General features: G+C 38.5%; 1 protein-coding gene and 1 pseudogene across 5 annotated transcripts in view; one reads left to right on the top strand and one right to left on the bottom strand.

Annotated features, from left to right (window-relative positions):
• The window catches only part of PCBD2 (pterin-4 alpha-carbinolamine dehydratase 2), a 45,399-nt gene that overhangs the window by 7,031 nt on the left and 12,669 nt on the right, over positions 1 to 25,699 (bottom strand). The window lies entirely within an intron of this gene.
• Positions 22,340 to 23,305, top strand: LOC116662713 (annotated as a pseudogene).

The following is a 25,699-nucleotide window of genomic DNA, read 5'->3' as shown; positions in this document are numbered from 1 at the left end:
AGAAAACTCTAATTTGAAGAGATACATGCACCCAATGCTCATAGTAGCACTCTTTACAATAGCCAACACACAGAAGCAACCTAAATATCCATTGACAGATGATTGGATAAAGAAGACGTGGTATATATATACAAAGGAATACTACTCAGCCATAAAAAGAATGAAATAATGCCATTTGCAGCAACATGGATGGACCTAGAGATTATCATACTAAGTGAAGTAAGCCAGACAAAGACAAATATCATATGATATCGCTTATATGTGGAATCTAAAAAATGATACAAATGAACTTATTTACAGAACAGAGACAGACTCACAGATATAGAAAACAAACTTATGGTTACCAAAGGGCAAAAGCAGCAGGCAGCGGGGAGGGATAAATTAGGAGATTGCAATTAGCAGATACAAACTACTATATACGGAAGAGATGAACAACAAGGTCCTACTATATAGCACAGGGAACTATATTCAGTATTTTGTAATAACCTATAATAAAAAACAATATGAAAAAGAATATATATGTATAGTTATAAACACTATGCTGTACACCAAAAACTAAAACATTGTAAATTAACTATACTTCAATTTAAAAAAATTAATTTTAAACAAATACAAAATTTACACAAATAAATTATAAAACATAGGTAAAATAGTTCTGACCCTAGAAGCTAAAAAAAAATCTAAATAATTAAATATCTATAAAAGAGAAACATGTCTAAGAGTAACACCAAAAAATAACAGTTCCAAATCATTTCACAGAGGAATTATACCAAAGCTATAAGGAACAGTTCACTCTAATACTAATTAAACTGTTCCAGAGTATAGAAAAAGGATATTTCTAAATTATTTTTATAAACTATCATAACATTGTCTCCAAACTCCCACAGAGATAGCATATAATAATGAAACTATAGACTGATCTCATATGGAAATCTTAATAAACAAAACTCTGCAATGCATTGACAGAACAAAGCACCATGAGCAAATAGGATTTATTCTAAGAATGCAAGGATGGTTCAGTATTAGGGAATCAGTAATATAATTTACCATATTAATGAACCAAAAAAGAAAAATCATATATGACTTCCATAAATACTGAAAAGATATTTGATAAATTCAATATTTACTATGTATTAAATAAGAATATACACGCCCCTCCTTAAATGATAAAATACATTCTCAGTTCAAAAGGCAACATTTTTCTTAACAGGGAAACACTAGAAGAATTCCCATTAAAGTCAAGAATAAAACAAGTCCAAAAAAATCAAGTCTTTTTATAAAAACAATGAATTATAAAATATATTGGAAGAAAAGTTCCCATCTAAAATGGCACTCAAAATTATCTAGAAGCAAACCTAGCAAGAAATGTATAAATTCTATATGTAAAGAAAACTTTAAACCACTACTAAAAATAAACAAATCTTACTAAATTCAATTTTTTTTCTGTAAGGCAATACAAATCAACAAACAAAATTAAAAGACAGACAACAAACTGTATTTGCAGTACATATTTACTAAGCATATAAAGAGCTCTGACAGATTAATAAGAAAAAGACCAAACACTCAATTTTTTTAAATGGGCACAAGTAAATAGAAAAAGTAGATAACAGAAAAGAAAACAAATGGTTCTTAAACATAAATACTGCTCAATCTCATACCTGATAGGGGAAGTACAGGTTAAAACTAAGTTATACGTCAATTTTATTTCAATAAATTGGGGTGGGGGTAACTAACTTAAACCTATCAGTTGGCAAAGTTCAAAAAGTTTGATAATATTCTGTTAATGAAGATATAGGAGAAAAGGAACTCATATTGTTGGTGAAAATAAATTGATATAATAATCACTATGGAAGAAAATTCAACAATATCAAAATAAAAAATGCCTATGCCCTTGGGAAAAAGTATAACTATGTCTTTCAGCCAAGCAATTCCACTTCTGGGAATATGTCTTGTAGACCTACTCATACATAAATTACAAGAATGGTCACTGCAGCACAACCTATAATGGCGACAGACTTGAAAGAACCAATGACCATCAACAGGAAACTAATTAAAATATATTACAGTACAATTATTTCTGGAATACTACATAGCCATTAAGAAGAATAAGAAAACTACTTATCATGTGACATGGAAATACCTTCAAGATACATTACTAAATGGAAAAAATGCATAACAATCATCTAAGAATTGTATAAAAAGGGAAGAAAAGAAACTATATGCATTAGTATCTCTGGAATGATACATAATATCTGGTAATAGTGAATGATGGGGGGAGGTGAGGGAGAGCTGGGTGGTTGAGAATGAGGAACAGGAAGAGGCTTACTATACTCCTTGGTACCTTTGGACTTTTGTACCAGTATATACATAATCTATTATTAAAGTTAGTTAGCTTGGGGAAAAATGAAGAAGCCATGCAAATGAAGGTCTCACTCTAAAGGAAGCTGGGATCCTGCAATGTATGTAACCTGGTTCATATTAAAATATTTTGGCTCACGTTAACTTCTTAACATATGCCTACCTGTTTAGGTGGGTTTTTAGTGCCAATTTACAGCATAGTTTGTCTATGAGCCATGTTCTGTTGAGCCACAGCCATTTCAAACAAACATATGTCCAACAAATAGCATATAATGGCTGATAATGGTTTCAGTCTTTCCCCTATTGCAAATTACAAACATTTTATGAACAAGTCCATGAATGCATGATGAAGTATGACTTTTTAAGTCACTCTGCCATTTTAAGGAATGTAAGCATTACAATCACAGTAAATTGGGCCAATGAAGTTTGTCATTTGGAAATCTTCAAACCATCAGCAATTAAAAGATTTTTCCATGAACCCCAAAATCAAGTATTCTTTGGAAACTTTAATTTTTCTTAAAGTTTCTTTTGTTTCAGTTTATTCCATGAAAATATGAAAGACTATCAGATGCACAAAACCAAAACAAAAATCCTGTATCGATCTGTGAAATGTTTAACAGCATCCTGAATTTAAAACAGTTTCAGTCCAAATAACATGTATGATTTATTAAAGTTCTAAGACTTAACTTTTAGCACATATTTACAGTACCTATCTGTCATTACTCAGAGCAATTCTCTTTGATATACATTCTTTAAATCAGCTGCCTTTTATATTCTGATTATAGACTATTTTAATTATGCACTAAAAAAGAACATATCTCCCACTAAGAAAATGAGCACCAGCAACTCCAAAGTAATTTCCCCAGTACAACCTCCATTAAGCCTCTAAATACTTCCTTTACTAGTTCAATGAATTAGAACTCTATTGTTTATGAATCACCTTTATGTTTGTAGGCCTATAACCCTTCTTTCATAAAATACAATTGCTATGGAAGGAAATGATATTTATGTCTGATTAGAAATGAAAACACTATTACAGAGATCAGTTTGGGCATTTCTTCACGTCTTGAAACATGATCGGCAATTTAGTCTAATTGGTGATCAAGGAAACTATCTTGTGATCAATTAAAGTAATTACCAGATTCCGGCAACACAACCTACCTTAATTTCAGCTAGAGCCTGCACTTCTTCAACTTTAATTAAAAATAATGAAAATTATTAAGCAAAATGCACAGCAAGATCATTGCCAAGCACGCACATGTCACAGGACGGGACCTTCCCTTGGTGTTGGTGACTGATCAATCACACAAACATTGCTTGGTGCACCAAGGAAAAGCGTACTTTGCCCCAGAATATGATTACATGTGTCACAATTACTTTCTCATGGAAAACACTGTTAACTGTTCTAACCATTGCAAAGGGAACATCAGATGTTAATTTTCAGGCAACAGAAAAATATTCTCGACTAGCAACATGAGAAGTGTAAGGAACAGATCTAACCAAAGATGTATTTGATCATGTTTCTTTTCTCCAAATTATCACTGGTATTTTGACACAGTGGTCAACTGCAAAGACTTTAGGGTCAGAGACCTAGGTTGAAGTCCTAGCTCTGATATTCACTAGCTATGTGACCTCAGAGAAATTACTTAACATTTAAAATGAGCCTCAGTTTCCTCATATGTAAAAAGGGGATAATTCATGTAACAGACTTTACAGTATGACAGGCATTCTATTAGGCACTCAGTTAATGTTAGTGTTTATTATCATCAACAAGACTTTAACATTTTAGTGTATATGGCCTGGAAAAAAAAGAATTCCTTTCCAAACCTACTACAAGAACAATAAGGCCAAAGAAATTTACCTTGGTGAGGCTGAGAAAACTAGAAACATATTTAAAACTGTTTCTCTATGTGGGTATCCTCAAAGGAAGATTTCCAGTGGAACTGGTAATCTGTTGGTGAGCATCTTAGCGAAGCAGGTGACTCATGTCTCCCTGAGAAGCCAGTCTTACCTGATGACCCTTCCTTAGTCAGTTCAGGATTTGTGTGCCTGGGGCAGACAGTCCCCATCAATCCAGGGCCACTAGTCTACCTGCCTTCTACTCGATTCACTACAGAGCCCAATGTTTCAAATAAATCAAACCAAGAATATCCAACTCTGAAATTAAAACTGGCTTCCCCAGGCACTTGAAACAATGCCCTCAAGCTACTGAAAAAGCCACCCACTCTGCTGTGCCCAAGGCTGAATTTGTGCCCTTTCAGCTAGTGGTAGTAAGGACACCATCTGTGTGTGAGACAGCACACTCACTTCTAACAGAACCTTCAAAAGTTGTACTCAAAAAAAAAACCCAAAAAACCAGAAACAACCAAACAAACAACAAAACTGTACTCACAGAACCATAACATTGTAGATCCTTTAAAATAAGTTCTTAAGTCACCATTTTTTGCAATAACCATAATTCCTAAACAGCCATTTGGAAAAATAAGGCAGCTATTTTAGCTAATGAGAATGGCACCACCTTCAATATACACTGTTAAATGAAAAGACAAAGTGCAAAACAGTTTTCTTTGCACAATTAGGATTTATAATTACATTAGTAAATTCCTCCTGAACTCCCAGGCAAGGGAGACTCCTGATGGAGGTCTGCTGGTATGAATCCACTATTCTCCAGGCAGCAGACTTAAACCCACACAAACACCTCGACACAATTTTACCTAAAACCCGTTCCTTTCTGTTCCATTTTCAGTGAAAGTTCTCTCACTGGATAGATTTCATACAGCTGGTGTGTACCAGAAAGGCATTCTGGCCAAGATGATCGCAAACTGAGAATACCTTTCCCCCAAAAGACAGCACTCATTTCTGAATTGTGCACGTAAATTTAAATTACATTTCCCCATATCATCATCAGCTACTATTGGGCAGACCAACAGTTCAGCCTGATTAGCTCCTTCTGGAATTTCTCACAATCCTTCAGTTTTGCTCTCTTGGAATCAGCACCTTTCACCAGTTTTCTATCCATCCTTTCCCAGCTAAAGCAGACTGAAACAGTGGTTTCAAAATCACCCCAAAAGGAGTCTGGTCACCAGAGAACCCACTTCTACCCAGTTCCCTCATGTCAAAATAAGTGCTGATGCCTTACTGTTCATTGCTGCTGTTCATTATTGCCAATTAGTTGCCTTAGAAAAGTCCCATTGGAGATTTTCCTTCCTAATCTGCTGATAACCCATATTTGTTAGCTTTGAGGAGGCTTACGAGGGGAGAGGTACTACAAGGACTATCAAAGGTTTTTGTCTGTTTTGTTTTAGCAAAAACCCTTTAAGAGTTACGATTTATACTCCTTCATACTGACATCATTATAAAATTTACAAAAATCAAATTTATACCCAAAAAACCCCCTAGGTTTCAACTTCATGCATCCAAACCACTACGATATATGGAGGATCTGACCAAATGCATTTTTTAAAATTGAGTAATATGCAAAATGGTAGTCTACTCCCTACCTTTTCTTCTTTATAATCAACTGGTTCCTTTTAAGAGATACAATTACTACTTACACTATGTAATTCCAGTTTATATCTGAAACTGTCTTGCCCTATTACATGTGTATGTACCTATTTTTAAAAAGAGAAAGAAAGGGCAGAAAAGACAAAAAGATTTCTTTCTGCTCAAACTGGGACATTAAACTAAAAGTCAAGATCCTATAACAATAACCAAAAAAGTGGAAGAAGAAAATGGGGTTCAGGGGAGTAAGAATACCCACTCGCCCACCATCTGGAGGCAGGGGCATTCAAAATATATTTTAAAGAAACAAAGCAATATCTAATTTGGCTTAATGTCACAGTAAATACATTTTCTACATGCAGTACACATTTTGTAAAACAGTCTCATTCCACTTCACATCACAAAATACCTGATGGTATAAAAAGGTCTGTACAACATCAATGAACTCATACTTACCCTTTCTTTTATTTATTTATAAAGAGAATCAATTCTCCTTTTAAGAGTTTTTAAGTACAGTTTCAGAAACATTTGCAATATTTTCCAAAGGAAAAATATACCCAAATATTCAAGCCCCATCAGACCTCCTGATAATCCCACAGAGGACGTCTAGTGATAGACAGCTGCAACGCATCACAGGAAGAAAACAGCCTGCCAGACCCACTTCTCAGAAAACGGTACCAATCCAGAAGAAGCCCGATGAGGGAAGAGACCATCTCGTAAGTCATCTGTATTTATTTGTTTCAGACTGCTCACACAGGTTGTGAACTTGGAAAGGTCCTTGAACCTGTCAAGAGTCTTCAGACACTGAGCTGAAGCAAACCACAAATATATTCAGAATTTATCCTCAACTTGTTATGTTGAGGCTTAAGGAGAGCTCTATTCCTACCCTTATAGATTGAAATTAGGGACTTTTTTGGTTTTGTGTCACTAAACAGTATCACTAAAGAATGAAAAGAGAAAAATCAGGGTTTGAGGCACGTAGAGAGTAAAAATAAGTTCAGCACTTGCCCTATTTTTGGTAGCAAAAGATCACAAGTCTAGTGGGGGGTGTCATCACATCCTAAAAAGTTCTAATCCCAATTCTGTCTCATTCCACAGCCTTAAGCAAATTCTAAACCTCTCCAACCTCTCCCAGTCTCCGTCATTCAGAAGCTCTACTACCTCTTAACTTCACTGTGAGTATAAGGAGGTGTCATAAGAACATGGAGGGCGCTTTGCACAGAAAATGTGCTACCGTGAAACACTGAAAAGGTTCCAATTTGCTTGAATCCTACACAAAGTAATTTTACACCATTTTTTTTTAATTTAGAAAATTTGGTCTGTATAGCCAAAAAAATTTAATTACATCCTGAGTACAAATGAAAAATTGTGTGTGTGTGTAAAATTCACAAATAAGGTTAATAACTCAGAAAACAGCAATGAATAGAGGAAACATTTAAAAGAATAAATGCTTACTTGAGTCAATTCTTATTGTAATATTCCTAAATAAATTACTTTAACTTCGGCTATTGATCAAGTAGGGTTTTGGGTAGTTTCAGTGTTTTTTTTTAATAATTCACAAAATCCTGAAAGAAAAAAGAATGGTTTGTTTTCCCAGACGTATATTAATGGGAAAGTCTTTCCCCTCCTTAGAGCAGGCTCCCACTGAGCTGCACTGCAGAGCAGTCACTGTCTCTGTGCAGGTGAGGACTGACAGGCAGGCAGCACACAGTACAGCTCCAGCTCTGCAGCAAGACCTGCACGGCTCGGTGACAATCCCATCAGAGCAAAAGAATGCAATTGGTTCTAAAGCACTGGAACAAAGAGAGCATATAGATCCCGATGGAGTCGGAGTGCTCTGACATTTGATGCAACTGCTAAAGAGAAAGTCTTCCCTTTGGTTTTCAAAAGTTTATTATTTCATACCCTATGCAAATCATACTTTATATATTAGGCAATAATATTTGAGAAATACTCCAGTCAAATTAAAGGCTTCAATAGCCTTGCCAAAAGCACTGTGATTTTCCTATAAAAAAATTATTCCAATTTGTTGATCTTACATAGGATGAAACATACTGTAACAATCTTCATAATTTATGTCCTGTTGGGACACAATGATTTAAAGTAACATAATACAGAGCCGCATCATGGCTAATCTAAACCACCTGACCAGATAAACACCAGCTTCCCTTCTCTCTTCAGCAAGGGCATTTCTGTTTATTGTCATATCATTTCCTCATTCTAGGAACATGCAGAATAAACGCAGCCAACCTGCATTTCAGGGGGAGGCTGGCTTGGCCTTTCCCATGTCAGGAGGTTTGTGCGCACACAGGTACCAGTACAATGTCATATGGGCTTGCAAGACAGAAAACAATCCAAGAATTCCACCCTCAACATCATTTACAGTGAAGCAAATATGGATTCATCCAGGACAATCTGGACCAGGTGTGGTGTTATAAACCACAATCTTTCAGGGGTTTTTAAAAATGTCACTGAAGAGGTAATTCTTTAAAACAAATTATGGGGCTTACTATGAGCCAAATTTTTGTAAGTGCTTCAAATCACGCCTCTTGCCATGCTCAGAGGCAGTCATGATCTGATTAACCAAACTGAAACGCTCAAAATAACCAAAGTCTTTTGGGGGTGAGGAATCTTGAGAGAAGAGGAAAACAAAGAGCCCATATGGCACTAACCATGGCCATTTCTGGTATCCAACTGCATAGGCAGATTTCAAATTGTGAGGTTTCTCCAGGGTCCAAATCCCTTCACCCTCCTCCCATATGCAAACCTCACTGGGCAGAGGGAGATTTTCAGGGGGACTTAAGGGAAGGGTTTAAAGTTTCAATCGTGAAAGAAAAAGTGCAGGAACACATGTGCATTCGGCAGATAACAATTCACTGAAAATATTTTAAATCAAAACAAAACGCCTGTCCGACCAAATTTTTATAAACTTGGTTGGGGAAGAGGAAAACAAACAATTGTATAAGGGTGGTTTCAAATACTGCTTTCTACTATTACTGAGAATTTTCAAAGCTTTTCATGCTCCATTGGAAACAGCTCTGCTTCACAAGCTGTTCTGGTTGGTGCTGCCAAAGAAATGGTCTGATACACTTTATTACAAGTTTATCAATTTGCTTACCCATGCAAATATATATAATTATCCTTACCCAAAAGACCAGTGTAAAATAGGATTCCTCCACTGAAAGCAATGAGATCACTAAAACACAACTGGACAAGACAGGACCTATAGATACTAAGGCATTTGCAGCCGAACACCATCTCCACTACAGCATCTTAAGTCTACCAATCCTCAAATGCGCAGAAGCTAAGTCAACTTGACTAGCGCCATTTTTCAGACTCACAGCAAAGGAGACAGCAAATAGTTACATTTCCATCACAATCTGGAGCCTTTTGATTTGGGAACTTAAAGAGAAAATATCATTTTGGAATACCCTTTTTTAGGTAAGAGACATTTAATAATTCAGGCTTGAACTTAACACTATGCACATTTGTAAAAATTTACGGTAATAAATGATAAATCTGCAGAATTATGGGTAACATTCTGATTTAGTGCTAGCGACAGTGAATTTTGGTAGAAAGTGAGTCTTTTTTGCCCGAAAGTACTCACTACCTGGACTGAGGCCCCACTTGTACTTGATCTTTCCATCTTATGTACACCTTCCCAGACTTCCAGAACCACTCTGGAATCTGCTCATGCTGCTCTGAAGACATGAGTGCTTAGGTTACCATGCTTAGGTTACCATGCTTAGGTTATTCTGGCCTCATACATGGATAGTGGTTCTCTAATGACAAAGAGCCTTGTCACTGGGCTACTATGTGACTGTCCCCAAGCCCTGACTTATGCACAATCCTGAACCTTCATTTTTTATTAATCTGTACACCAGAGAGTTACCCCAGCAATTCCATTTTTAGATCTATATATAAAGGACACTTTCACATTCGTCCACGAGGAAATACAAGGACAAATGTTACAAAACTGACAGTAATAAAGAATAACAGAAAGAATAAATGTCCATGTCCATCAGTAGGGAAACTGATAAACTATGGTTCATTTATCTAATTTTTAAATTGATTTGCAGAGGAACAGAATATTTTAAAAACACATCTACTGTATCAGAAGCAGTACAATGAGATGGAAAGAGTATCAGCCTTGGAATCCAAAACCTGGGTTCTAGACCCAGACCTTGAGCAAGCTACATGTGTTGGCTGGGTTAAGCTTCCTATCTGGATACACAGGAGATGATGTGCACCAATCGCGTGGCACAGTGCCCTCATACACACAGAGAAATTCAGTAAGAAAGAAAATAAATTAATAATAATAGCAGCAGCATCTAATAGGCACAAAGAACAGTTTATCTCTAATTACTTTCCGTTTATCAGCATTAACCATAAATTGTTTTATCACTTACTTGGATACACCTGAGTATACTCTTTTCTAACTAAGTAGCACCCTCTGAACGTAATTAATTCTTGCTGACTATGGACCTCAATGTATCTTAGGGCCTGAGACGGTTCCAGGCAGAGAAGGAAAGAGGGAAACACAAAGGGCATTGAAAAAACAGCCACTCCAGGCCAGGCATTCACAGAACCCTATGAACAGGTTCATCCTTCCCGTCTTACAGAGGAGAGAACTGAGGCTCCAAGAGTGTAAGTCATGTGCCCACAGTCACATATGTCATAAAAAGTGAGGCTGGTATTCCAATCCAAGTCTGTCCCACTCCAGGGCTTCCATGTGTGTGTTTAGGACAAATCTCTGATGTCAGATTATACTCTTTTCATTTCTTTCTTTTACCTAAAAGCTAATTATAGCAAAACCAGCCTTCCTATAATTTTTATTTCAAAAATTTAACTACAAGAGAAAAATAAAGCATTAGAGAAGGTTTAGAAAAAGTAAGAAAAACTTACATATTTTGTTTTTATTTGTTTCCCTGTGCCCTTCTTCCCACAACTGTCATGGTAATATTCCTTTACTGTGTACACTGAACTGTCTTATAACAGTAAAACATCCTACCATTTTCCATGCGGCTCCCTGGTCTTCTTTACTTATTTTTGTAAGCAGCATTATTTCGCATGGAATAGGGAATTTTCTGTTTTAGAAACAATTTCATTTAAATGGTTCAATCATGTAGAAGGGAGACATGTATACAAACATACCTTCTTAAGCCAAGCCTTCTGAACATACACTGTGGAGTTTCAGAGGCAAAACTGAAGAACTGAATAATTGGGGGTTTATGTAATAAATTAGGAAGTCTTTTTTTATCCTCTTTTTCAATGCCCAGTGAAAACATTAGAGAGCATGATAAAGTCTTCTTCAGCTGAGCACCTATTAGAGCAACCAGTTAGTTCAGGTATTAACCAACCATCTGCTGTGCCAAAACTATGACAACTGACGCTATTAGAACAAATACTCCACCCACCAAACTTGAAACAGCAAGGACAGTGTCATTAAATCCTCCAATGTGCAGGCAGCGTGCCTGGTGGAACGGTCCCCATAGTAGACTTCTATAGGACATGAGTTGTTTTTTTTTTTTCTAACTTTTCTCCAATTTTTATTATAAAATACACAGAACAAAATTTACTATCTTAGCTATTTTTAAATGTGCATTTCAGTGGTGCTAAGTACATTATTAATGTTGCAAAACCATCACCACCATCCATCTCTATATCTCTTCATCTTGCAAAACTGAAACTCTGTACCCATTCAACAGTTACTCCTCATTCTCCTTTCCCATGGCAACTACCACTCTATGTCCCTATGATTTTGACTACTCTAAGAATCTTATATAAGTGGAATCATAAAGTATATGCCTTTTTCTGCATGGCTTATGGTACCTGAGTTCTTACCCTCCAGTATTTCTCCCAGCCACACATGTGACTGTGAGCACACGACCCAATGTTCACACTGAGCTCCCAAATTTGTCCAGAAGAGGACTATTTAGAGGGGCTGTAAGAACTCCAAGCAGTCAGGATGCAAAAGAGCTCCATGTTTTTCTGTCTTTAGTGCTTGGAGAACAGAATTCTGCTCTGAAATGACCTGCAAGTTAAGTTTTCAAAATTATGATATTGGTAGAGTTTCAGAATGAGGTCAAAGTCTCCATTACCCTCAAGCACTCAGTGCAAACAAACTTGGGGCTATGCCTACCCTGGTGTTCTGAGATCTATTCTTCATGGAAACTTGGAGGATTATGACCAGTTGAGAATCCAGGGTTATAATAAAACAAAAAATATGCTGAGCTGTGAATATGGAGCAGAGTGGGCATGAGGTCAGAAATAAACTGGGGGTGGTTCTGAAAGAAATGCACAATCTGGAGAGCTGTGCTTCATGAGACCAACAGGGTTAGAACTGGCAGGGACTGCAGCCCAAATCCTCAAGGCTCAGAAAAGCATGCCTTATAATTTTCAGTTTGAATTCATTTTCTTTACAAAAGAGGTGTTCTGCTCTAACTTTAAATCTCTCTCGGCCCATGCAGAACGTTATGGAAAAGTGCCTGAAATAGTGCCTGTGATATAGAAGACCAAGAAGGCAAAGAGGGCGCTCCCACCTTGGGAGAGTTGCTCCTCCCCCTCAGCCTTGGCTTCCTCATGTGGGAGGAACGGGTGGACCAATGATGGCAGGGTTCCTCCCACTGGAACATGACCAGCATAAGGAGGTAAGCACTGTGTTCCCTGCTGATTCAAAAAGAAAAAAACCAAAAAAGATTCTTCTCATAGCACAAACTGGGGTCTCCCTAAGCCAGAAGCACATTGTTTAGGAAGTGAGGTTTTGTTTTTTCATGATAGTTTTAGAAAGAATCTAGATTCTCTGCATAAATGACCTATTTGGGACCTCAGAAGTATTTTTACCAGCTCCAGTAAAACTTTAAGGTAGTTAAGCATCCAATTTATCTTTCAGTTTCATATATTGTGAGAGCACAGCCCCCAAGTCACAAATGTCCGTCTCAGCCTTTCACAGTGAATGCTTTTGAAACTTCTTATGTGTTTCATCTATTGCCTTCCTTAGATGCACTGAAGGTTTTAGGCCTGGAGATTGTGTCCACACATGGTAGACGCTGTGCAGGATTTAAGCGGTCTCTGGGTTCTGGCCTTGCCTGGGGCACTCTGCATCACTCTTTCCCCTGACTGCCTCAGATTTCAGTAAAACCCTCTTCAAAGATGATGAAGGTTCCTAGGACCCAGCAGATGCCCCACACATATTACATGGGCATTAACAAGTTACAGATACAAAGTTCTAAAAATTTCAGACTCTCAAATAAACAAAAAAAAAAGTATAAAAACCAAAATCTGAATATGGGAAAATCAGTGACTACATTAACATAAGCGTGTAATAAGTTAGAAATTCTGTCTGTCCACCTTCTGTTTGTGTACCACTTTCCAAGAAGGCAGGGCCATACTGAATAATGACAGCTAAAAGACATGCACAAATGCCTTCTTTAGAAGGTTCCAGGTTGGTGTTTTCTCTTAAAATGTAATACTATTCAGTATTTTCTTCCTTTAAACAGCAAATAAGGTCAGGTATATTCCAAATACGATTTTTTTTTAATTGACGTGTAATTTGCTTACAATGTTGTGTTAATTTCCAGTGTACAGCATAATGACTCAGTAATATATATATATATAAAAGGAATATATTTCATATTCTTTTCATATTCTTTTTCATTATAAGCTATTACAAGGTATTAGATATAGTTCCCTGTACTATACAGTAGGACCTTGCTATTTATTTATTTTATATATACTAGTTAGTACTTGCAAATCCCAAACTCCCAATTTATCCCTTCACCACCTCCTTTTCCCCCCTGGTAACCACAACTTTGTCTTCTGGAGGAAACTCCAAAGACGATATTTTAAAAAGACTAAAAACACACTTACAATAATGGATTTAAGAAAAATCTGCTCACAAATCTGACAATAGAGAAAGTGAAGGTTATATTATAGCCAGTATTTTATGATTCCATTTAAGTAAAGGCTTTTGATTTTAGAAGTATAAGTAGGCTCTGCTTTATTTTAAAAACTTTAAAAATTAAAGGTAAATAGAGAGAGTTTGGTTTTTTTTTGGTGCAACACCTTTCTTTTGTCACTTGTAATTTTATGAGTTTGTAATAAATGACTCTGATTACATCAAAACAAATGGGAAAACAATTTGTGTTTTAATGCAGTTTTCTAAAATCTGATAAGTCCCTGTAATAGCACTCTAAATATATACATTTTTTAAAGTAATTAAAATTTCTAAACTTTCCTAGCTTCACAGCCTCCTAACTCTATTCCTTTTCCCCCACAATGCTAGCTCACCTCAGCACCACTTCCTGGCCTCTACTCTCACACCGCAGTAAGTCAAAGGTTAATTTCCATTCTAAGTCAAACTCTAATCCAAACTCTAATCCTGTGCTCCCACAGTACCCCAACCCACACACAAAACTACCATGCAAATAGTCTCTTCTCCAATGTGGGAGGTTCACAAAAGGGTGAGGTCACTTGACAAATAGTGAAAATCAGCTATAAAAGCCAGGAGTTCCACTGATACCCATACCATATTGTAGACATAAAATGGTGAGTCAGTGAAAGAGCTACTTCAGTATATCTCTGCTGGCATTTCTTAGTGAGAAAATGACTTTTAAAAGCTAGTCGAAGAACTAGCGAGACAAGGCCAGCACAGCCACTGCCAGTTTCACTCTGGAACCCAGAGTCCATGGCAATACTCATGGAGCCTGAGATACGCATTATGACCAACGCCAAAAGGCAGCAACGTCGTGGGCCTAGACCACAGGAACTGCAGACCAGAAAAAACTCGAACCCCACACTCACAAAGCTAAAACGTTCCCTCATGTGAAAAAGAGTTCCACCACTAACAATTTTTGAAAACAATATTTGAGTCTTGGCTCAACTGGATAATTCTGTTCTGCACCAAAAACAATTCCATTCAAATTCCCAAAGTCGACGAGCAGATTCATACTAATTTCAAGACACAGTTTCCTTCCAAACCCAATGAAATGAAAGGCAGAAACCAGCAAACGACAAAAAATAACATACACAAGATGGTTGGCCGTTTTATGAAAAACAAATGAAGAATTACACCCACATCACACTGATAAACTGAGAGGCTGCCAGTGGTTTTCAGGGCAGATGTAACATTTTAACAAATGTGATTGTTTGTGAACGAAATAATTCTGATCAAAAACTTAATTGCAGCCAAAGTGAGCCCTGGGCTGTGTCACTATAATCCATTCTGACAGGAAGCAGCGAGTGGAGATTCCTACTGTGAACGGAGCACATGTGAAAGGTCAGCTTTGGCCAGGAACTTCAAAACCGTTAACGTGTAAAACAGTGTGCATTAGAGCCCGGAATGGCTAACCACTGGATTAGCGGATGTCCGCTGTGCGGGTCTGATGTGCTTTTGGCAGGTAATGGTTAATTTGTAAATAGGCAATGTATTGTAACTTTCTTCTTTGCCTCTTTCCAACATTTACCAGCAGAACCCATTCTTAATTATAGTCCCAGAATATTGTAATATTAGATTTATAACACAGTCTCATTATAATCAAGTTCCTTATGTTTAAAATAAAACTTACTTTTAATAATTTAGTGAAGAAAAAGTTACATGTATTTTTAAATGTTTGTTGATATAATAAATTAAAATTTTTTCATGTAAAATGAATATATTTGTTTATCCAACAGCAACTGTATTATAAAAACCAAAATTTGCCAAGTGAAGATTTCATTAGAAGAAATGTATACTTTACTCATATGCTATAATCTGAAAAACCTATTACACAATACTATTTTGCATGGCTTAAAACAAAATTCTAAATAAAAACACAGTTAATACTAATGTTCATTTTTCAACATGAGCTGTTATTTATGAAAGAACCAAGCTAAATATTGCCTTATAAGCAAATGCACGCAAAAGCACTTTATACACATTTAGTGCTATAAAACTTGTTCATTTGGCTTTTAAGTTAACCTATTTCTCCCATATCTAAACTACTTAAAGTAATGTGGCATTAATGAGTGACAAAAGCTGGCATGTGCACCTCAATGATTATTTTAGGATTTAACTCATTTTTGAGTTGAGGTGAAATAATACGTCTCTCTGAAAATAGGCAGGTCTTCTAAAATAAGTTTTACTTCTATTCTCAAAATCAGCCTCCTAAGTTTCTATCTGTGGCCACTGGACAGATGCAGTTCTTGGGCCCTTTGCAGACTAAATACAGAAATCTTGAAGGTGGCTACATGGCCAGGGCAGCCCCACTGCCAGTAATCTCACGACTGCTACCCCCTTCAGGATGTTCACTGACACCTTTAGAAACAAAATCACACTTGTGCTACTAACTGTAATGGGAGACTAAGGAGAAAAAAGAATCATGGTGAGCAGAACAAGTTATCAATTTCTTATGGTTCTGCTTTCCATATAAGATCTGAAACCTTCAACATGTTTGGAAGATTCGGAACCTTCCTATCAGTCTGCTCCTGAAAGTACAAAATGTACACATTTAACCAACCCGCTGCTCTGCACTAAGCACCTTCCTGGTCTCCACGCCCTGGGACCAGTCCCTGCCCCTCAAGGAGCTTACAGTGTGGGAGGAGGGGGCAGAAAGGTCAACCATGAAGACCTGGGAAGAGGTAAAGAAGACAGAGGAGGAAGCAATCACAAAAGGCTGTACGAGTGAGTGGTGTTGGGCATATCCATATTGTATTTTTACCCCTCCTCTCCACAGATGCAACAGCAATCCAGATTCGTAAGTAGGAGCTCAATTCATCCTACGCACACAAGAGATGTATAATTCACCAAAAAAATATTTTAGAAGGTTCCAAGTTGGTCATTAAGTTACTTTCTTGCACTATTAAGTGACTGATTACACCTGGTAACGACACTAAATGTATATGTGTGTGTGTGTGTGTATATATATATATATATATATATATATATATATATAAAATTATATGTATATATATAATTTTACCTCCACTCCTAATCGTTTTTTCTATCACTACAACCTTTTCAGCATAATCATTCTTGGCCACCATTCCACTTCCTTGGTGAGGCTCAGGCTCAAAGAAGCATACGAACTTCCCTCCAGAAAGATTATCAACTGCCCAGAAAGTGCCCCCAAACTGAGTTCCAACTTAAAATAGGCACTATTTATCTGCTCAGGGTTAGCAACCCTGTGCTGGGGCCCTGTAAGTGCCCTACCCCCAGTGCCAACACTTAGGATTCTCTCCCTTAGGAGAAAGATTATTGCTAAGGCAATTACAACCACTGATTACAGAAGAGACATCACTTACTTCCTAATTGGCTTGTATTTGTTTACATGCCTTAAAAACAAATGTCCAGAAGGCTGAACTTCTACTTTAATTCAGTTCTGGACTGCGAGTTTAGTTTTCACAAATACAAAGAAATACGTTGTTATTGGCTTCTTTTTAAGGACTCATGTTCAAATGGGAGGACACCAGAGAAATTCATCTTTCAATTCTTATTTGTAGGAGCAGATTCTCTGTAACTTGTAAATTATTTTGATTTATGGTGAATCATTATTGTATTCATAAATGCTGGAAAGTTGGTGAACAACATGATATAATGACACCCCAAAATAATTTTATAACTGCAGGTGTGCAAATCATAACATGTGGGAGATGACTCAAAGGATAATGGGGAATAAAACAGTTTAGGAAGGGTCACAAAAAGAAGGGAAAGGAGCAAGGGCATGTACCCCAATTTTCCAAGATGTCTTTAAAACCAAACTATTCATTTACAGGCAGATGCGGTGGAACAGGCAGGCATGGGCAGCAGAGTCAACAGTTACATTTAAACAAGCAAAGGCAAAATGCTCCATAATTTACAACAACCCAATCACAGTCCTCATTCTTTTGAGGTTAAATGCTACTGACATAAGCTACACCTGAATCCAATCAGTGCAGAGACGTTGAGAAGATTCACACGAAAGGACTAAATTTGTCACAAATGGGTTGGTTTCCGATCTTAATGTAGCCAAGTTGCTTTACTCTGACCTCCATTGAACAAATCAACTTAATGGGCACTAGGAGTGCTATAAAACTTAACAATGGAGTGATTTTTAACTTTTAAAATATAGTTATGAAGCAAAATGTTGGATAGCTTCTACAATACTGGAAATCAAATTAAATCTAGATGTTTTTTAACAGTCTTGACAGATATAATCCTAGTTACCATGTAAATTTATGGTAAGCTGCTGTGATATTAGCCACAGGTGCTACTTTTAATATATGAGCCGCATCTGGCTGGGAATAGAATTTCTCAGAGGACTGAAAATGACCTCACTATCAGACAATGGAAGGGGAAAAAAACAAGACCACTGTGGCATATAAAAAGCTGAAGATGTGGTCCACAACTAAATAATTCACATAAAATTCATTTTAACTCTGCAGTTGTAGGTTAAAGGATATTATGCTTTCAATATTTAAGAGGCGTAGATATATTTCAACCAAATAGCCAGAAGATTAAGAATGTAAGACAGTTATGAATACCCTGGCTATGTATATAATACTAGTTTTCCAGCCTTTGATCAATGTTGGGAAAAATGATGCACTGAGACGTGAAAAGAAAATTCTTTCATGGTTCCCAAGCACACGACATGATTAGACACCACCAAGCATACCAATCCAAGATGTAACAATTACTGATCTCTAAGCAGCAGCAAGTCTCCAGCGCCTGGCCAACATCACTGTGTGTGTTTTTAAAGTTCTGTGGAGCCATTCATCATGCCCAAGAAAACATTCTCATCGGGTGAAAGTTTTTAAAAATCACCAAAGTAATGAACACTCCGAGTCTGAGAACCAGCAATATCACCCACAGACAAATGCAAAGAGAAAACACAAGTTTCCCCTACCTATACATTTCAAAAATAAGAAGATGAATACATATAAAATATAGAATTGTTTCCTTTTAAGAAATCCTTCTGAACCATTCAGAAGTCATCATTTGCCAGAGAACTGGCAAGTGTGGAAATGTGATAGAGGATTTACAAAGATTTAATTTCCTATGAAATAACTCTTCCCGAATTAAACAAGCCTTCTTTATCAGGAAAAAACCTCTGAAAGAGAAATATTTCTATGAAAATATTCCCTACACCATTGCCCTAACCTGTCAGAGTGGTGGCTATAAAGCCCTATAAACATAACATTTGCTTCCGACCTTCTCAAGTAACTTAAAGGGCTAGATTTTTTAGCTTCAACAGATCAATTCAATCTAGGCGACAATTTCTGTTTACTTTAACAAGTAACTGGACCTATGCCTGATCTCCATGGGCATCAAGATCCTGAGAATCTTTAGCAGGAAGAACCTGGTATGACTCCCTGATACTTCTGTGATGAACCAACAGCATTTATGTGGAGCATTTAGAAAAGGGAGGCTCACAAAGCCTCTTCGGTGAAGATGGTTAGTTACTGCAGAAAGGCACTGGTTAAATTAAGTATGGCCTTTCTGTTCATTGGAATACTACCATTAAATACCACAAAATAAAATGTTCTACTGACAGGGGAAAGTATTCACCATATATGAAATGGGAAAAAAAAGCAACTGAGAAAAAAAAAGTCTACAATATGACCCCAACCGTATATACATACGTATATAGGTACATATCACAAATTACAAATGCACATGTATTGTTTTTTTAAATAGGCAGAAGGATTACAGGTATATTTTTCTCCTTTGTACTTTGGTGTTTTCCAAATTATAAAACGTACTATGCAATCAGAAAAAAAAAAGTTTTATTTATTAGCAAGCTAAACACACCACACAAATGGAACAGGGTGCTGTCATTCCCATAAGAGAAAGAGGCCTGGCTGATCTCTGTGGGGGTATGAGTAATCCATAAACGTTAAACCTTTCTATTTAAAGCTTGCAGTTTTAAACAAATAGGAAGATGGAAGAGACTAATTCTCAAGCTTATATAACAGAATCATTCTTTAAGACGTTCAGAATTACAATGGCCCTCTCTTCCCCGCATCTGTATCCACAGCTATATGGTCAGTGGTTCAGAAAGCTGGGGTCTCTCAATGCAGAGCAAGTTTATCTTCTCTACACAGAGTTCTAACTTGCCAAGTAAACTTTTTAGCTGCTCTCTGCAGACCTTCTATCTGGAAGTCACTTCCACATCCAGGTAGAAGTTGACCTCCAATCTATAACTGACTTACAACAAATAACTGATCAATCAAGTATTATAAACTAATGTTGAGGTAGGCCATGGAGAACCATGTAACAATTTACAGGTCAGCTTCCTATCAGTAGCTTGCTACCCTGTTCTTCAAAATATGCAAAGAGCACATTGCCTCTTTTTAGCCTCCCAAAATAATTTCCTAAATAGAACAAAGAAACAATTTTGAATAGCAGCATTGTTCATTCAAAGGTCTAGGACATTCCTAAATAGAACTGCAATCCACATCCTCAATTGTTGCACAACTCTTCAAAATATAGGCTTGGGTTAGAGAAGAGCTGTGGCCTTAGGGTAGGAAGCCTGGCCTTGGAAGGATGGCCCATCGCCTCTTCATCTATAAGTTTGAGCAGGATCCTTCACTTCCTTGTTTCCACCATTAAGAAACTGGGCTTCCTAACACCTAGCCTTGCAAGGCTGCTGGGAAGCCCCAAAGAAACCACCTATGTTAGTGCCCGGGTCACCCAACAATGAGCTACCAACGCCTGCTAAACACTCATTACTTCATTAAACACTTTGTGACTCTCCAAACTGTCAGAAAGGAAACCGATTTGGCTGCATTTCAGGTAAATAATGCAACACTAAGAGCCACCTGCATTACAAAATGACCTTAAAGCAAACTTTCTACATCAAAGTTTCTAAAAATCATTCCCCAGAAATGTATCCAATAAATTTTTTAACTTTCGTATCTGAAAAGACATCAGTTACAATTTTTTAAAAATTCAGCCAAGAGTGCTAGACAAGTAGTTACAGAAAAGGAAAGGGATCTGAGATTAAAGGAATTGTCTTAAAACAGAAACGAATGCCTAACTGATAACAGGGAGAAGGCCTGTGGGACTGTGTTACTCTGTGGGGTCTTGGAAGAATCTGCCATGGGCCCTAAGGAAATCCAAGCTTCACAAAAGAATGTGGAGCCAAAATACTGAGTAAGTGCCAACCTCAGTCTCTCCTTATTGGAGGTGATTTACTGGAGATGCTACCAGTGTCTCATTTCTTTCGCTGACATCTCAAAGCTGCCTTCAGAACAAAGGCACAACCAATGCTCCTCTCCAGGGAAGGACACCATGATGCTCAAGACTGTCCCACCTACCAGCAGTTTAGCAGCCAAGTAAGGTGGTCACCGTTTGGAGCCATCTGTGTCTAGGAGGAAGGAAACTGAGGGAGAGAAGTCCCTGGTGAGAAAGGGTTTTAGGTAATAACATGTAGGAGATATAAAGATGAAAAATACTATGTTCCCCTGGGGCTGAGGGCACTGACTAGGATCACCTGTGGCAAGCCCAATCGAGGGCCTGTATGTGTTCAGCACTCCTGGGCAGCACTGGGAAGGTGCCGTGCAAGACGGACAGAAGCACAACCCAAGTCTCGGCCCTCAAAGTACTTACACAGACTGAGTTTTGAGCCCTCCTCTCTTCTCACACTACAGTTTCTGCCTGGGTGATCTCATCTATTACACTTGCTTTGTTCCAGTCCCACCTATGACTCCCCAATTATCTATAAGCCAGACCTCTACTCTGAGCTCCTAACTCAGACATAAAACTTACTTCCTGAGGTTGACATCAGGGGTCTCATAGCAACTCACACTTAACAATATCCAAACCATCATTCAAAAGTCCACAAACAATAAATACTGGAGAGGGTGTCAAGAAAAGGGAGCCTTCCTACACTGCTGGTGGGAATGCAGTTTGGTGCAGCCATTATGGAGGACAGTATGGAAATTCCTCAAAAAACTAAAAACAGACTTACCATATGATCCAGCAATCCTCCTCCTGGGCTTATATCCAGAGGGAACCTTAATTCAAAAAGACACCTGCACCCCAATGTTCACAGCAGCACTATATACAATAGTCAAGACATGGAAGACCCTAAATGTCCATCAACAGATGACTGGATGAAGAAGTTGTGGTATATTTATACAATGGGATACTACTCAGCCATAAAAAAGAATAAAATAATGCCATTTGCAGCAACATGGATGGACCTGGAGAATGTCATTCCAAGTGAAGTAAGCCAGAAACAGAAAGAAAAATACCATATGATATCACTCATATGTGGAATCTGGAAAAAAAAAAAAAAAAAGGAAAAAAGGACACTATGAACAGACTTGAGACATGGTAAACAACCTTATGGTTACCGGGGGAAAAGGGGGTGGGAAGGCATAAATTTGGGACTTTGAGATTTGCAAATGTTAGCCGCTATATATAAAAATAGATTTAAAAACAAGTTTCTTCTGTATAGCACAGGGAACTATATTCAATATCTTGTAATAACCTTTAATGAAAAAGAATATGAAAATGAATATATGTATGTATATGCATGGCTGGGACATGGTGCTGTACACCAGAAATTGATACATTGTAACTGACTGTACTTCAATAAAAAAAATTATCAAAAAAATCAATATCCAAACCAGGCATCTTATTCTCTGCACCCCAATCCTATTCCTTTCCCACATCTCCCCAGCTCAGAAAATGTCCCTACTGACCACCCAGTTCCTTGGGTCCTAAACCTGAAAGTCATTCTTAACACCTCCTGCTCTTCTTCCTCACCACCCGTCACCACTCCTCCCTAGTTAGAGAAACTTGGATTTTCTCTTTACATTTGTATTTCCTATAAGTTATGCGTCGCACCACTGGTTCCTGCCCACGTAAACTTCTAAAAACAGCTCTAACGTCTACACCCCTCTGCTTCCCCTCTGTCACTACCGAGTCCACAATCTCCTGCTGATGTCTCACCTGGATGAATGCAACAGCCTTCTTACTATTCTCTTCATGTGACTTTTGCCCCCTCCCACCTCCACTTCATCCTCTAAGTCTCCCAGCAGCCAGCTCATTTCCCTTAACACCATGCTCACCCCCCTGACACCCCTGGTCCTATTCCAGTCATCTTTCTGTGCCACCATAATGGTACACATGAAAGTCCTGTCTGATGCTCTCAAAAACATCAACAATGCCAAAAAGAGATATAAATGCCAGGTTCTTATTAGACTGTGCTCCAGAGTTATCAACCAATTTCTAACTGTGATAAGGAAACATAGTCCCATTGGCAAATTTGAAATCACTGATGATCAGAGTTGGAGAAAACTGTTGTGAACCTCAACGGGCAAGTGTAACATGTGTGTGATGATCAGCCCCAGATTTGATACGCAACTCGAAGATCTACAAAAATGGCAGCCCGCCCATTTGGTTTCACTGCACTGACAACCTCAGCTGGCACCATGGACCAAAAGGAAGCGAAATAAAAAATGTAAGAGGGAAACCCCTGGGATTCTCTTCCTAGGGATATAATACATACATGCAAAAAAAGGGTGGGGGAAAAAAGCCTCAATGGACAAAGGACAAAAAAGAAAGAAAATGCATCAGTTTATTAGTTCCTTAGAGGGGGCCTTCCCTGACGGCTCTCCTCCAGCTGCATTCGGTCTCCCCATTACTCTCCCTCACGACACTCTCCTGTGCTAGAGAAGGAGCATCCACGCTGGCAAATGGTAGGGATTGCCCGGGGTCAAATCCCAATTCCACCACTTAGTAGCTTTGGGACCTTTGGCAAGTCACTTAATCTAAACTTTGTATCCTTATGTACAAAATGAGGTAAATATTCTCTGTGAAGACTGGGGGTCGGGAGGACTAAATGAATCAATACATGTAAAGTCCTTAGAAGACAGTGCCTGGCCCCACATTTGAATGTACATTAAGTATTAGCTATTAGGGTTTTTCTTCATGGCACTCACCATAAGTGGCAATTACGTATTTATTATTTTCTTTGTTTATGCTCTCCCTTCCCAGCTCTACTGTAAGCACCATGAAAATGGGGACAATATCTGCTTTGCTTACCTCTTCACCCTCCATGTCTAGCACAGTGTCTTGCCTGCAGGAAGTGTACGCTAATTGTTTATTACCAAGAAATGGGTTTATTACCCATTAATTATTTATTACCAAGCAATCAAGTACACAAGAGTCCAAAAACACTTTTAGAAGTGGGTGGCATGTGGACAGATGGGGTGGAATAGGTGTAGGTGGGGTGGAGCATGGCAGCAGGGCAGGTAGAGCAGCTTTAATAAAGGTAAGGAAAGAACTGAACAGAAATACTGAGGGTGTTGGCTCCAGTTCCAGCATGCCACTAATGTTTTTGCTCCCCTGTACTTGGTTTCCCTGCCTCTCCAGGGAAAGGGAAGATGAGGTGACCTCTCGGGTGTCTTACAGTTCTAATCTCTAACAGAGTAAAGAGGCCTCTAGCAGAGTAGTAATGAGAGTAGGGTTAGAGACTGGGTGGCTTTGAAAACCTCAGGAGATGATGTCTTACAAGGCGTAACATGAAGGAACTGCGAGTTTCTGAGCAAAGACCAACTTGGTGACAACAAAGCGGCACACAAGCCAGTGAAGACAGAGGAGCTAGAGGTAAACAGCTGTCAGGAAGCACCTACAGGAAGGCAAGGGGAGCGGAGGTGCACCAGACCAGAAGCACAGTCTTGGTGAAAGGCACTAAAGGAAGACGCACCAGTTCCTGGTGACTGATCATCAGGGTAACTCTTCAGTTTCAGGTCTGGGTACTTGAGAGGATGGTGGTGCTACTGAGACAAACAAGCAAGTTTCCGGGAGAAACTTACAAGTTTCTTTCAGGAAATTTTCTTGTAGGAAAGACAGAAACACAAGAGTTTGCCTTCAGATACTCTAAACCTGAGGCATGCTAAACCCTGGGAGCGAGCACAAAAGGACCCACCCTGCCCAGCTCAGTGAACCAGTCTCAGGGCCCTCATATCCCCAACACGTTACAAATAAGATGTGCCCTCTTTCTCCCTCTCCCTGACCTATGCCACCTGCTCACCCCTCCCCCTGAGCTCCTTCCCTCAGAAAAAACCTATCAGACCTTTGAGGATCAACTGAAAACTCCCTCTCCCTCTCCAGGCAGCCATCCTAACGTGCACCTCCTTCGGCTTATTAGCACTTCATATTTTAGTGCTTGATTAGTGTGGCAACATAAAAAATAATCTTGTACAATTCAGATGTGCCACCACCTCCCCGGTAAGACTGGGAACTCCTCTGGCAGAGATGGAATCAGGCACTTTGCAGCCTCATCCCTCCATGCCTTGGGCCCAGAGCGAGGCTAGCCTCTCAATGGCTACAGCTCAAGGATCTCACTACACTCACTGGTCCTGACTGAGCCGGACTCTCCGGCTGTCAGTGGGGAGACCACGTGGCTCCCAGCCCAGCCCCACCTGGATCTGCTCCAGGCACCTGGTGCACGTCCACCACCAGGCTTACGATGGTGAGGACAGGGCGTTTGAAGCCGGTGTGCTGAATGATATGGTAGAAGGCCACAAGCCTGCCTTGCTGGCTGAGGGCACAGAAGCAAACTGATTCATTAACAGTGTCTGCTGTTCTGATAGGACTGATTTCAATGATACAATCAAACGACCTCTGCTTGCTCAACAGTGATACCAGGGCTGTTCCTACACCAGGACAGATTTGTCTGTTTTAGGTGACAAACCGTTCCTTTCTCAGGGAGGTACTGTCAAATCCATTTAAGGCAGAAAAGTAATCCAACAAGCAGTTGGGAAACAACATATCTCTTGGGGAAAAAAGTTTAAAAATAAAAATGAAAACATCTTTCTGTATCACAGTAGGATCTAAAAACGGTGCCATGGGAACAAGAGATAAGACTGG

Source organism: Camelus ferus, chromosome 3 (genome assembly GCF_009834535.1).
Source record: "Camelus ferus isolate YT-003-E chromosome 3, BCGSAC_Cfer_1.0, whole genome shotgun sequence".
Classification (NCBI taxonomy): domain Eukaryota; kingdom Metazoa; phylum Chordata; class Mammalia; order Artiodactyla; family Camelidae; genus Camelus; species Camelus ferus.
This window is presented reverse-complemented; position numbering and strand designations above follow the sequence as displayed.